The 15,425-nt window shown below is 49.7% G+C and overlaps 2 protein-coding genes across 4 annotated transcripts in view; one reads left to right on the top strand and one right to left on the bottom strand.

Annotated features, from left to right (window-relative positions):
- The window catches only part of FBXO16 (F-box protein 16), a 74,738-nt gene extending 60,322 nt beyond the window's left edge, over positions 1–14,416 (bottom strand). For both annotated transcript variants that reach the window (XM_082252453.1, XM_082252452.1), the window contains exon 1: positions 14,312–14,416. The gene's annotated coding sequence lies outside the window, so the exon portion shown is untranslated. The remainder of the gene's footprint in view (positions 1–14,311) is intronic.
- A 420-nt stretch (positions 14,417–14,836) lies between these two features.
- FZD3 (frizzled class receptor 3) overlaps positions 14,837–15,425 on the top strand; it is a 160,896-nt gene continuing 160,307 nt past the window's right edge. For both annotated transcript variants that reach the window (XM_082251142.1, XM_082251143.1), the window contains exon 1: positions 14,837–14,893. The gene's annotated coding sequence lies outside the window, so the exon portion shown is untranslated. The remainder of the gene's footprint in view (positions 14,894–15,425) is intronic.

The raw sequence follows: 15,425 nt of genomic DNA on the forward strand, positions 1-15,425 counted from the left end.
GCTGTTTTGCAAGGAGGAACGGGCAAAAATTTCAGTCTCTCGATGTGCAAAACTGATAGAGACATACCCCAAGCGACTTACAGCTGTAATCGCAGCAAAAGGTGGCGCTACAAAGTATTAACTTAAGGGGGCTGAATAATTTTGCACGCCCAATTTTTCCATTTTTTATTTGTTAAAAAAGTTTGAAATATCCAATAAATTTCGTTTTACTTCATGATTGTGTCCCACTTGTTGATTCTTCACAAAAAAATTACAGTTTTATATCTTTATGTTTGAAGCCTGAAATGTGGCAAAAGGTCGAAAAGTTCAAGGGGGCCGAATACTTTCGCAAGGCACTGTATATTATATTTTTACAGGATTTACATAGCGCCAACAGTTTGCTAGATGGAGGAAGCATTAAAGCAGAACTCCGACCTTCTCTTCATTGCAGAGTTCTACAGGATGTTTTGCTATGGGTGTTCCATAGGTGCACAAAAAAAAAAAAAAAAAATTGATCCTGCCAGAAATTCCGGAATGTCCTGTGTCCTCTGAACACTTCTCAAGGAGTATAATCAATCCTTTCAAGTTGCTTTTTTTAGGATTACATACTCTTTATGTTGTAGAGATGAGGAGAGGGGGAGGGATTTTGTAGTTTAGCAAAAGTCAATTGTGCAGGGCTGACATAGTTTCTTGAGATTTTCGGATCAATGGGCAAGATAGGTACTGTAGATAGAATAGCACATGCTATCAGAATCAGCCAATAAACCACTGCGCTATTCTGTTCTGGTTTCAAGCTTGACAAATATTGTAAACACTGATGTGAGGGCCAGTGTTGGTTGTTTTGAAAGGTGTTCGCTGTTCCATGTTTTCTAATAAAGGGTGGGAGTTGGTGCCCCAAAACCTGTTGGCTGTTCCATGTTGCCTAATGAAGAGTAAGTGTTAGTGCCTCAAAATGTGTTGGATTTTCTATGTTGTCTGAGGAAGAATGACTGTTCTATGTTATCTGATGAAAGGTGAGCATTAGCAGACTGAAAAATGTTGGTTGTTCCGTGTTACCTGATGAAGGGTAAATGTTGGTGCTTTGAAATGTGTTGGCTGTTCCATGTTGTCTAAAGAAAGGTGAGAGTTGGTTCCCCAAAGTGTGTTGGCTGTTACATGTTTAAAAAGCTTGAATGTTAGTGCCTAGAGCCTAGAAACATGTTGGCTGTTCCATGTTGTCTGATGAAAAGTGGGTGTTGGTGCCTAGAAACATGTTGTCTTTTCCATGTTGTCTGATAAAAGGTGAATATTAGCATCCTGAAAAGTGTTGGTTGTTCCATGTTATCTGATGAAGGGTGAGTGTTGGTGCTCTGAAATGTGTTTGCTGTTCCTTGATGTCTGATGAAGGGTGAGAGTTGGTGCCCAAAAGTGTGTTGGCTGTTACATGTTGCCTTATGAAGAGTGAGTGTTGGTGTCCCAAAGTGTTTTAAATGTCCCAGGTTGTCTGATGAAGGGTGAAAGTTGGTGCCCCAAAGTCTGTTGGCTGTTCCTATGTTGTCTGATGAAGGGTGAGTGTTAGTGCCTAGAAACATGTTGGCTGTTCCATGTTGTCTGATGAAAGGTGAGTGTTGGTGCCTAGAAACGTTGTTCCATGGTATTAGGTGAATAGTGATTTTTTTTGTTTTTCTGAAATGTGTTTGCTGTTACATGTTCACTGATGAAGCGTGAGTGTTGGTGCCTCAAAACACGTTGGTTGTTCCATGTTGTCTGATGAAGGGTGAGAGTTGGTGACCCAAATTGTGTTGGCTGTTCAATGTTGGCTGATGAAGGGTGTCATGGTCTTACCTTCTTGCTGTTCTCCTTCGTTTGACATGTGCTGGCGGCCATCTTGGTTTCTGGGTTTCTTGTAGCCTCCCACCCTGCGGCTCCTCCTTCCCACTGGGAGGAGCTGGATGCCTAGCTCATATATATAGGAGGTCTGTGGCTTCAGTTCCCTGCTTGGTCCTCCTGTGTTCACATGCTTCTAGACTGCTGCTGCTTCTGGTTCCTGTTCCTGGCTTCGTCTGACTACCCTGCTGGTTCCTGTTCCTGGCTTCGTCTGACTACCCTGCTGGTTCCTGATCCTGGCTTCGTCTGACTACCCTGCTGGTTCCTGATCCTGGCTTCGTCTGACTACCCTGCTGGTTCCTGACCCCTGGCTTCGCAAAAGACTCTGCATCAGTTTTGCCATCCGTTTGGACTTTTGCTTTACAGCTTGTTTTTCAATAAAGCTTTCTTATTTTCACTTATCTGTTGTTGTACGTCTGGTTCATGGTTCCGTGACATTAGGACCAAGCCATGAATTCTGACGGTACAGGGCCATCCTCGCTACCCACGCTGGTTGCCAGACTTGATCAGCAGGATCACCTGTTGGGTCGGTTCGCTGTGGCGTTGCAAACCCTGCTTGAACGCACGGTACCACAGGCCATGAATTCTGACGGTACAGGGCCATCCTCACTACCCTCGCTGGTTGCCAGACTTGATCAGCAGGATCACCTGTTGGGTCAGTTCGCCGTGGCGTTGCAAACCCTGCTTGAACGCACGGCTCATTTCGCTCCCGTTGCCGATGGGTCGGTTGTCGCTCCTGGGCCCGCTCCTACTGCCGCTCCGGTTGTTGCGCCAGAGTCTACCCCGACACCTGTTGTTGCGCCTGCGGTGTTTCGGGGTATGTCCGGTTCTGCTCCCCTTCCACAGCGCTTTGGGGGAGAGCCAACTCAGTGCCGAGGTTTCCTTAACCAGGTGGGCATTTATTTTGAGTTGCTGCCACATGCCTTTCCTACTGAGAGATCAAAGGTGGGCTTCTTAATCTCGCTGCTCTCGGACAAGGCCTTGGTCTGGGCCAGCCCTTTATGGGAGAACAACAATCCGGTGGTTGCCGAGTTTTCCGGTTTTGTTGCTTCTCTTCGGAAGGTATTCGATGTGCCGGCTCGTGCTGCCTCTGCTGCGAAGCTCCTTATGTCCATCAGACAGGGTTCACGATCCGTAGCTGAATACGCCATTGAGTTTCATACCATGGCAGCAGAGGGGGGCTGGAATAATGAGGCTCTGGTCGCTGCTTTCTCTCATGGTCTCTCAGATGCCTTGAAGGATGAGGTTGCAGCTAAGGACCTACCAGTGGAGCTCGAGTCTCTTATTTCTTTCCTGATTTTGATTGACACCAGACTCAGGGAGAGACCTTCCTTTAAGGAGAGTCTGCGGAGGCCTCCTAACAGATTGGCGCCTACCTTTGTTGTCCCACCCGTGCCTCCCTCTCCTCCCACGCCTCCTGGGGATGACTTGTCTGGGGGTGAACCCATGCAGCTGGGGTTTGCTCGCCTGTCCGAGGGGGAGAGGGTACTCCGGAGACGCGAGGGCCGATGCATGTACTGTGGTCTCGGTGGGCATTTTCGGTTGGCATGTCCGAACTGTCCGGGAAACGCTCGCACCTGAGATCCTGTCGGGGGCAGATCTTGGGTGGAGTCTCCTCGTCCCCGGTTTCCCGTGTTGACAAACCACTGATCTCTGTTGTCCTCTCCTGGGTCGGGGGCTCGGTGACGACCCAGGCGTTGGTGGACTCTGGTGCTGGTGGTTTGTTCATTGATAGTGTGTTCGCTGCCGCCAATTCCATTCCTCTGCAGGCTCGAGGTTCTCCTCTGGCTCTTGAGGCGATAGACGGCAGACCCCTTCTGCCGCCACACGTGACTCATGAGACCCTTCCAGTGGGGTTAGCCATTGGTGCCGTCCACAGAGAGTCGGTCTGCTTCCAGGTTATTTCGTCTCCACACTACTCGGTGGTCTTGGGGTACCCCTGGCTCCAGAAGCATAATCCGATTTTCGATTGGAGATCGGCCGAGATCCTCTCGTGGTCACCGCAGTGTGGGGCTAGTTGCATCCATGGGCCTGTCAAGTTGCTGTGTACTTCCTCGGACTCTCTGTTGCCCCCTGAATACGAGGAGTACCGGGATGTATTCGATAAGGTGCGCGCGGTTGCCCTACCTCCGCACCGCCCATACGATTGTGCCATCGAGTTACAATCTGGTGCCGTTCCTCCTCGTGGCAAAGTCTATCCACTGTCGGTAGCTGGATTTTTCTTTGTGAAAAAGAAGGGCGGTGAGTTGAGGCCTTGCATCGATTACAGGGGTCTCAATCGCATCACGATCAAGAACGCTTACCCGATACCCTTGATTTCCGAGCTGTTCGATCACCTTAAAGGGGCCACGGTCTTTACCAAACTCGACCTGAGGGCGGCATATAATCTCGTAAGGATCAAGGCGGGCGATGAGTGGAAGACCGCGTTTAACACCAGGACCGGTCATTATGAATCCTTGGTTATGCCCTTTGGGCTGTGCAATGCGCCCGCAGTCTTTCAGGAATTCATCAACGATGTTTTCCGTGACCTGTTGCAGCAGTGTGTGGTGGTCTATTTGGATGACATCTTGGTATATTCTGAGTCCATGGAGACCCACATTCTGGATGTCAAACGAGTGTTGCAACGGTTACGAGAGAACAAGCTGTTCGGTAAGCTTGAGAAATGCGAATTTCACCGATCCCAGGTAACCTTCTTAGGTTACATCATTTCCGCTGAGGGGTTCTCCATGGATCCTGAGAAGGTTTCGGCTGTCTTACAGTGGCCCCAGCCCAGTGGTCTTCGCTCCCTGCAGCGCTTTTTGGGCTTCGCCAATTATTATCGGAAGTTCATCAGGGACTTTTCCATGCTAGCCAAGCCTCTCACGGATCTGACCAGGAAGGGCAGTAATTCCCAGGTCTGGCCGCCCGAGGCCATCCGAGCTTTTGAGGCTCTAAAGTCCGCCTTTGTGTCAGCTCCGATTCTGTCGCATCCCAACCCTGGGTTGCCCTTTGTCCTCGAGGTGGACGCGTCTGAGACGGGAGTAGGCGCCCTTCTGTCTCAGCGTAGAACACCAGAGGGTCCTCTGCTTCCTTGTGGGTTTTACTCCCGGAAACTGTCTTCCGCGGAGTGCAACTACCAGATTGGTGACAGGGAGTTATTGGCCATCGTGCAGGCTCTTAAAGAATGGAGGCACTTGCTCGAGGGTTCGGTGGTTCCGGTCCTCATCCTGACGGACCACAAGAATCTGACCTACCTCTCTGAGGCCAAGAGATTGACACCACGTCAGGCCAGATGGGCTCTGTTCTTGTCACGTTTTAATTACGTGGTCTCCTACCTACCCAGTTCCAAGAACATCAGGGCGGATGCCTTATCACGGCAGTACTCCGACCTGTCCAGGGAGGAGTCGATTCCGACTTCGGTCATACCTCCGAATCAGATCCTGGCCGCCATTCGCACCAGCCTGACCTCTCCCCTGGGTGAGCAGATTTTGGCGGCTCAATCTGGTGCTCCCTCTGGGAGACCCAACGGCAGATGTTTTGTGCCTGAGGAGTTGCGCACTCGGTTGTTGCGAACCTACCATAACTCCAAGACCGCGGGGCATCCTGGAAAGAATCAGCTGTCCTGGGCTGTTTCACGTCTGTTCTGGTGGCCTTCCCTACGTTCCGACATCGCCGCATATGTAGCGGCATGCTCCGTTTGTGCCCAGAGTAAGTCTCCTCGGCACCTTCCGTTGGGCCTTCTGCAACCCTTAGCCACCGGGGAGCGCCCGTGGTCACACCTGGGGATGGATTTCATTGTGGACCTCCCTGCATCCCGAGGCCATACGGTCATTCTCATGATTGTGGATCGGTTTTCCAAAATGTGCCACTGTGTTCCTCTCAAGAAGTTACCCTCTGCACAGGAGTTGGCCACGATTTTTGCCAGGGAGGTCTTCCGGTTGCACGGTTTGCCCAAGGAGATTGTGTCGGATCGGGGGAGTCAGTTTGTGTCCAGGTTCTGGCGCGCCTTTTGCTCCCAGTTGGGGATTCATCTCTCCTTCTCCTCGGCCTACCACCCTCAGTCCAATGGGGCCGCAGAACGATCCAATCAGGCCTTGGAGCAATTCCTTCGTTGCTATGTCTCCGATCACCAGGACAATTGGGTTGACCTCCTGCCTTGGGCTGAGTTTGCCAGGAACACGGCGGTGAACTCTTCCTCTGGGACGTCTCCCTTCATGGCCAACTATGGGTTCCAACCTGCCGTGTTACCGGAGGTATTCTCTCCCCAGGATATTCCGGCTGTGGAGGATCACCTTTCCGTCCTACGTGCTTCTTGGGTACAGATCCAGAGGTCCCTTGAGGTCTCTGCGCAGCGCCAGAGACTCCAGGCTGATCGCAGACGAGCGCCTGCTCCTTCCTACCAGGCCGGAGACCGTGTATGGTTGTCCACCCGCAACCTCAACCTTCGAGTTCCCACTCCCAAGCTGGCGCCTCGCTTTGTTGGTCCCTTCCGAGTGCTTCGCAGGGTAAACCCGGTAGCCTATGCCCTTGCGCTTCCTCCTGGCATGCGGATCTCCAACGTGTTTCATGTCTCCCTGTTGAAGCCACTGGTGTGTAATCGTTTCACTTCCTCGGTTCCTCGGCCTCGTCCGGTCCGAGTGGGCAATCGTGAGGAGTATGAGGTGAGCAATATCCTGGACTCACGCCTGGTCCGCGGTCGGGTGCAGTTTTTGGTTCATTGGCGTGGTTATGGTCCAGAGGAGCGTTCCTGGGTTCCCTCCGCAGATGTCCATGCTCCTGCCTTGCTCCGAGCCTTCCACGCACGCTTCCCTCAGAAACCGTTCTTTACTCCGCGGAGGAGGGGCCCTTGAGGGGGAGGTACTGTCATGGTCTTACCTTCTTGCTGTTCTCCTTCGTTTGACATGTGCTGGCGGCCATCTTGGTTTCTGGGTTTCTTGTAGCCTCCCACCCTGCGGCTCCTCCTTCCCACTGGGAGGAGCTGGATGCCTAGCTCATATATATAGGAGGTCTGTGGCTTCAGTTCCCTGCTTGGTCCTCCTGTGTTCACATGCTTCTAGACTGCTGCTGCTTCTGGTTCCTGTTCCTGGCTTCGTCTGACTACCCTGCTGGTTCCTGTTCCTGGCTTCGTCTGACTACCCTGCTGGTTCCTGATCCTGGCTTCGTCTGACTACCCTGCTGGTTCCTGATCCTGGCTTCGTCTGACTACCCTGCTGGTTCCTGACCCCTGGCTTCGCAAAAGACTCTGCATCAGTTTCGCCATCCGTTTGGACTTTTGCTTTACAGCTTGTTTTTCAATAAAGCTTTCTTATTTTCACTTATCTGTTGTTGTACGTCTGGTTCATGGTTCCGTGACAAAGGGTGAGTGTTGGTGCCTCAAAGTTTGTTGGCTGTTCCATGTTGGCTGATGAAGGTTGAGTGTTAGTGCCTCGAAACATGTTGGTTGTTGCATTGTGTCTGACAAAAGTGTGTTGGCTGTTCCATGTCATCTGATGAAGGGTGAGAGTTGATCCCCAAAAGCCTGTTGGTTGTTCCATGTTTTCTGAAGAAGGATGAGTGTTGGTGCCCCGAATTGTGTTGGCTGTTCCATGTTTTCTGACGAAGAGGGAGAGTTAGTGCCCCAAACATGTTGGTTGTTCCATATTGCCTGATGAAGGATGAGTGTTGATGCCCCAAAATGTGTTAAGGGTTCCATAATGTCTGATGAAGGGTGAGAGTTGGTGCCCCAAAGTGTATTGGCTGTTCCATGTTGTTTAATGAAGGTTGAATGTTAGTGCCTCGAAACATGTTGAATGTTCCATGTTGTCTGATGAAGGGTGAGTGTTGGTGCCCCGAAATGTGTTGACTGTTCCATGTTGCCTGATGAAGAGTTAGTGTTGGAGTCTCAAAAAATGTTGGCTGTTCCATGTTGCTGATGAAGTCTGAATGCTGGTGGTTCGAATCCAGCACCTCCGATATACGTGTTCCATACTGTACATTTTAAACTCTTGGGAGGGGACAAAATTCCAACTGACAGACGTAAGAGGGACACATGTATCCAAAAAGGACAGACTGTGATAATATTAGTGGGATTTAAAATAATATGTTTATATTACACTGATTAGGACAGATGACAGAACGCAGGCGGAAGGGGGCGACCCCTCCAGTGATGGTGATATATGTGCACTGCGCTGAATGTAATCAATATACTGTACATAACACGGAGGGAGGAATCACATCAATGGGGAGGGAATCCCATCACTGGGGAGGGAATCCCATTAGGGGGAAGACTCACTCACACTACAAATGATCATTTCTTTTTCCTTTGTATTGTTTTCTTTGTACGGACGCTGGCCCTACACATATAGATTTTTTTCTGTTTAGCCCAACAAAGTCAAACCCATTCCTCCATCCATGCTGTACATGCATTGATAGATGAACTGCCTGCTGTGGCTAATGTATTTTAACAGCAAGCTCCTCCAGCTGTCCATATACCCAAACAGCAGCTGTTTGGATGCAGCTGCTGTTCAGCTCACAATTTTCGGCTTGTCTCCTTCGATTTTTAAAATCGAGGGATGTCAGGAACCAGATTAAATTCTAACAGTGTATGGCCAGCTAAGTTCTGTAAGAAAGGTGGAGGAGGAGGAGAGGAGTTCTGTCCTCCTCTCTGCTCCTGACTGCTGAGACAAGGGGATATAAGGGAAGGGGGTACAGAGGATGTGGGGGTATAAGGGGAGGGGGAAGGAGGTAAAGAGAGTGCAGAGAATGTGGGGGATTTAAGGGGAAGGGGATGCAGAGGATGTAGGGTAAAGGGGGTACAGAGGATGTAGGGGGAAGGAGGTGCAGAGGATTTTGGGGGTGCAGGGGATGTCGAGGGTGTAGAGGATGAAGGGGGTGTAGAGGGAAGGGGATGCAGAGGATGTAGGGGTTATAAAGAGAAGGGGGGCAGAGGATTTGGGGATATAGAGTGAAGGGGGATGCAGAGGATGTAAAGTGAAAGGGGAAGGAAGATGTAGGGGGAAGGAGGCGCAGATGATGTAGGGTGAAGAGGGTTCAAAGGATGTAGGGGGATGAAGGTGCAGAGGATGTAAGGGGAAGAGAGTGCAGAGGATGTAGTGGGTATAGTGGGTGCAGAGAATGTAGGAGGTATAAGAGAAGTGGAGGCAGAAGATGTAGGGGGTGTAGAGTGAAGGGGGTGCAGATGATGCAGGGGGTGAATAGGAAGTGGGTGCAGAGAAGGTAGGAGGTATAAGGGAAGGGGGATGCAGGGAGTGTAGGAGGAGGGGTTGCAGAAGATGTAGGGGGTGTAGAGTGAAGGGGGTGCAGATGATGCAGGGAGTGAATAGGAAGTGGATGCAGAGAATGTAGGCGGTATAAGGGAAGGGAATTCAGAGGATGTAGGGAGTGTAGGGGGAAGGGGGTACAGAGGATGTAAGGGGTGTGTGGAAAAGGGGGTGTCATGGGTGCAGAGGATGTAGGGGGTGTAGAGTGAAGGGGTGCAGAGGATGTAGGAAATATAAGGGAAGGGAATGCAGAGGGTGTAGGGGGGTACTGACAGAGGAAGTAAGGGTGTATGGAGAAGGGGGTACAGAGAATGTAGGGGGGTGTATGGAGAAGGGGGTATAGTGGATGTAGAAGATGCAGGGTGAAGAGGGTACAGAAGATGTAAGGGGTGTATGGAGAAGGGGGTACAGAGAATGTAGGGGGGTGTATGGAGAAGGGGGTAAAGTGGATGTAGAAGATGCAGGGTGAAGAGGGTACAGAGGATGTAGGGGGTGTATGGAGAAGGGGGTAAAGTGGATTTGAAGATGCAGGGTGAAGAGGGTACAGAAGATGGAAGGGGTGTATGGAGAAGGGGGTACAGAGAATAGAGGGGGGTATGGAGAAGGGGGTATAGTGGATGTAGAAGATGCATGGTGAAGAGGGTACAGAAGATGTAAGGGGTGTATGGAGAAGGGGGTACAGAGAATGTAGGGGGGTGTATGGAGAAGGGGCCTGGTAAGAAAAGACCATCTATTGAGGTTCTCGTGTTTGATGGTGTGTACAGCTGATATGTAGTCCTGTATATACCGTGAGCCTTGCCTCCTCCGTTATTGAATTCTAAGTGCAGTTTTGATTAATATTGCTTGTAAAGAAGGGGTAAAACTTGCAGTAAAGTGCCTCTCCACTTGCCTAGGCGGCAAGCTGTCTATACACAGTCCTGGTGATGACCTCCTAGAAGTGGCAGTTCTCCTGCACTGTGCTGAGGACATATCAGTGACCATGACCTGGCACCTCCATGGTAAATAGAAGAGAACATTCACTGCTTTCACTTCAAAGCTGCTCCTTCCAGGTTCCAGCACAGACAACACACAATCTGTAGAGGAGACGAGTTCAGCTTGGTCTGCTTCCAGTATGTGCACATTACATGCCGGATTAGAACAGGTACCCACATGTAGTATACAGCCGTGTACATGTCACTCAACCACACACCACATCCATTGTCACAACTGAACACATATACAGAAATAAGCCTTCAATGTAACGGGCGGCACACTGACCATGAATGTGAGAGGACACTACACTGACCACCAATGTGAGAGGACACTACACTGACCACCAATGTGAGAGGACACTACACTGACCACCAATGTAAGAGGACACCACACTGACCACCAATGTAAGAGGACACTACACTGACCACCAATGTAAGAGGACACTACAGAGACCCCCACACAAAGCCCCCCCTTACATAAGAGACCCCCCCAAAGAGCCCCCCCTTACATAAGAGACCCCCCCACACAAAGCCCCCCCTTACATAAGAGACCGCCACACAAAGCCTCCCCCTTACATAAGAGACCCCCCACACAGAGCCCCCCCTTACATAAGAGACCCCCCCACACAAGAGACCCCCACACAGAGCCCCCCTTACATAAGAGACCCCCCCACACAGAGCCCCCCTTACATAAGAGACCCCCCCACACAGAGCCCCCCTTACATAAGAGACCCCCCACACAAAGCCCCCCTTACATAAGAGACCCTCACACAGAGCCCCCCCTTACATTTGATGCAGGAGGGAGCTTACTTACCTCAGTATGGAGGCTCACCACAAGGAGAAGGGGCGGGAGGAGGAGGAGCTGACGATCTCTCCTCTGGCGTCCCTGCAGAGAGGAGGGATCTGTCAGTGGCGGCGGATCTGAGGCTGAGCTGTGTGAGACATACACAGCTCAGCCCTACAGCTATAGAAGACACAGGCACAGCGGGAGGTAAGCGGCGGACGAGGCCTGTTTTAGCCCTCTCCCGGCTGCGGTCGCCACTTACCTCCCGCTGTGCGGCCTGATCATGTGCGAGCTGTGATGGCTGCACGGCGCCCCTGCTGCCCATGGCGCCCTGTGCGGCCGCACAGCTCACACACCCCAAAGGCTGGCCCTGCTTATTGCTTATATAGACATGTGTGTGCCTTTCCAAATCATGTCCAATCAACTGAATTCACCACAGGGGGACTCCAATCAAGTTGTAGAAACATCTCAAGGATAATCAGTGGAAACAGGATGCACCTGAGCTCAAGTTTGAGTGCCATGGCAAAGGCTGTGATACTTATGTACATAGGATTTTTTCGTTTTTTATTTTTAATAAATTTACAAAGTAGTATACAATGTAACCATTGTATTCTACAATGTATCAATGTTGAGGGGGGTTCTGTAGTATACAATTTAACAATGTGGGGGGGGGGGTCTATAGTATACAATGTAATAATATTGAGGGGGTCTATAGTATACAATGCAATAATGTTGGGGGGGGGGTCTGTAGTATAAAATGTAACAATGTCTGGGAGGGTCTGTAGTACACAATGTAACAATGTCGGGGGTGGGGGGTCTGTAGCATTCAATATAACAATGTTGGAGTCTGTAGTATACAATGTAACCTTGTTGTGGGGGGGGGGTTGTACTATAGAGTGTAACAATGTTGGGGGTCCATACTTAGCATACAATGTAACAATGTCGGCCTTTGTAGTATGCAATGTAACAATGTTGGGGTCTGTAGTTAACAATGTAACCATGTCGGGGGGGGGGCTGGTTGTATTATGCTATGTAGCAATGTCGGGGGGGTCTGCAGTATACAATGTAACAATGTCGGGGGTCTGTATTATGCAATGTAACAATGTCTGGGGGGGGGGGTCTATAATATATAATGTAACAATGTTGGGCTTTGTATTATAAAATGTAACCATGTCGGAGGGGGGAGGGGAGGCATGTAGCATTCAATATAACAATGTTGGCGTCTGTAGTATACAATGTAACCTTGTTGGGGGGGGGGGGGGGTTTGTACTATACAGTGTAACAATGTTGGGGTCCATACTTAGTATACCATGTAACAATGTCGGCCTTTGTAGTATACAATGTAACAATGTTGGGGTCTGTAGTAAACATTGTAACCCTGTCGGGGGGGGGGGGTTGTATTATGCTATGTAGCAATGTCGGGGGGGTCTGCACTACACAATGTAACAATGTCGGGGGTCTGTATTATGCAATGTAACAATGTCTGGGGAGGGGGGTCTGTAGTATACATTGTAACCTTGTCGGGGGGGGGGGGGTCTATAATACATAATGTAACAATGTTGGGCTTTGTAGTATAAAATGTAACCATGTCAGGGGGGGGGGGTTGTAGTATACAATGTAACAATGTCTGGGGGGGGGGGGGGGTTTGCCTGTACTGTACAATGTATAGTCCTGTGGGTCTGGTCAGGGTTATAGATATAATGTACCCCCCTGTGGGTCTGGTCAGGGGTATATAATATATAATGCCCCCCGTGGGTCTGGTCAGGGGTATATAATATATAATGTACCCCCCTATGGGTCTGGTCAGGGGTATATAATATATAATGTACCCCCCCCCCTCTGGGCCTGGTCAGGGGTATATAATATATAATGCCCCCCCCCTTGGGTCTGGTCAGGGCTATATAATATATAATGTACCCCCCGTGGGCCTGGTAAGGGGTATATAATATATAATGCCCCCCCCGTGGGTGTGGTCAGGGGTATATAATATATAATGCCCCCTCCTTGGGTCTGGTCAGGGCTATATAATATATAATGTACCCCCCCCCCGTGGGTCTGGTCAGGGGTATAAAAATATATAATGTACCCCCCCCCTGTGGGCCTGGTCAGGGGTATATAATATATAATGTACCCCCCGTGAGTCTGGTCAGGGGTATATAATATATAATGTACCCCCCCTGTGGGCCTGGTCAGGGGTATATAATATATATATTAAAAAAGAATAGCGCGCAAATGCAAAAGAAATTACTACCAAATCTGAAGAGAGTCCATAAATAAAAATGGGGGTTTGGTCCCACCATATGGCCATATCGTGCTCAAGCCCACCACTGCGTCAAAGTACCCCATTATCAGTGGGTCCTACACTATCCATGAAAAAGAGATGAATCCAGCCTTTCTAACCCTTGGAGATAATACTCCTTGCTGGGAAGGATGTGCAAATGCACTACAGGGGACTCCTCCTATATCTACTTGATGGTGGACACTGATAGAGTACAGGTGTATGTGGGGGGTGGGGAGGGCTGCTCAACCTCGATAGTCTGGTCAGACCGAATACATAATAAACAGGCAAAAAATTTGGGGGAGCAGCCCTCCCCACCCCCCACACACACCTGTACTCAATCAGTGTCCACCATCAAGTGGATATAGGAGGAGTCCCCTGTAGTGCATTTGCACATCTTCCCCAGCAAGGAGTATTATCTCCAAGGGTTAGAATGGCTGGATTCATCTCTTTTTCATGGATAGTGTAGGACCCACTGGTAATGGGGTACTTTGACGCAGTAGTGGGCTTGAGCACGATATGGCCATATGGTGGGACCAAACCCCCATTTTTATTTATGGACTCTCTTCAGATTTGGTAGTTATTTCTTTTGCATTTGCGCGCTATTCTTTTTTAATATACATGTCTTTTGGTTCATAGCTGCAGCAGCTTTAGAAATACATGGGTATGCTCCCCCAAATTTTTTGCCTGTTTATTATATAATATATAATGCCCCCCCGTGGGTCTGGTCAGGGGTATACAATAAATAATGTACCCCCCAACCCCCGTGGGTCTGGTCAGGGGGTATATAATATATAATGCCCCCCCTGTGGGTCTGGTAGGGTTATATAATATATAATGCCCCCCCCCCCGTGGGTCTGGTAGAGGTATATAATATATAATGCCCCCCGTGGGTTTTGTAGGGGTATATAATATATTATGCCACCCCATGGGTCTGGTCAGGGGTATATAATACATAATGCCCCCCCCCCCCCTGTGGATCTGGTCAGGGGTATATAATATGTAATGCCCCCCTGTGGGTCTTGTAGGGGTGTATCATATATAATGCCCCCCCCCCCCCCCTGTGGGTCTGGTCAGGGTATATAATATATAATGCCCCCCCTGTGGGTCTGATCAGGGGTATATAATATATAATGTACCCCCCCGTGGGTCTGGTCGGAGGTATATAACGCCCCCCCCCCGGTCTCGGTATTACCTGGCTGGCAGAGGTCTCGGGTGGTGAGGCGGACAGCTGGGCACAGAAGCTCCCCGTTTCTATAGCAACCAGCCCGCTTGGTCCTCCTGCCAATTATTCGGAGGGCGGATCGTCATCAACACGCCCCCTTCTCCGGCTAAGGTTACCACGGTGACGGTGACTTGCGCTACTCATTGGAGAGAGCCCGCCGCGGCAAGGGCGTGGACTGTGTCTGTATATGGAATGAGCGGGCGGGGTAGTCAGGATGGGTGGGGCCTGCTGGGTGTGTACTATGAAGGCGGTGTGACCAGTCATTTATTCTCACTGGTAGGACTGGGGCGTGGAATCGCAGTGGGAGGTTCCTTCAGTCTGCAGCTTGAGGGCGTGCTCTCTGATAGATAGGGCGTGTCCCCTGGTGGCGGGGCGGTCCTCTTGGATGAGGGCGTGGATATGTATCGTTTTGCTGAGATGAGGCGTGGCGTTTCTCAGTGACGAGGCGTGTTTTATCTCAGAGTGGAGTGTCCTATGTGTGCGTGCTCCCAGCAGTGAGAGCTCAGAGCGGACACTTCACCCGGAGAGGACAGCGGGGAGGAGGAGGAGGAGGTGAGGGAGAGATATGGGGAGAGCGCACTGTACACTGGGCACAGCCATCTGTCATTGGATGATTATTATTACCGTACAAGGTGTAATGTGATACATTGTAACATCATCATTGCCTATGGAGCATTCTCATCGTGTTCCTATATGGTGTGTTATTGTCATTGTATTATATGGCTGGAGCACTGACACTGTATGTGGCTTATTATTATGGTGTCACTATCTGCTAATATACTAATATACTGTCTGTCAGATGATCACTACATTGTACTAGACCCTGTATAATATGGTGTATAGATATCATGGTATATGTGAGGGTTTACTATTATATGGTGTATTATTAGGATTGGGTTACTATATAGTGTGGTGTGATCGTGGTTTTTATGCAGTAGTCTTATAATGGTATTGCTATATGGTAATATATTATTATAATATGGTGCTAAATCCTATATATAATGGTGTATTCATCTTTATGGTTGTGTTATTTTGGTATTGCTATATGCTGTGTTATTATGATTGTATTACTATATGATGTATA

Source organism: Pelophylax lessonae, assembly GCF_965119305.1.
Source record: "Pelophylax lessonae genome assembly, chromosome: 3".
Lineage (NCBI taxonomy): Eukaryota > Metazoa > Chordata > Amphibia > Anura > Ranidae > Pelophylax > Pelophylax lessonae.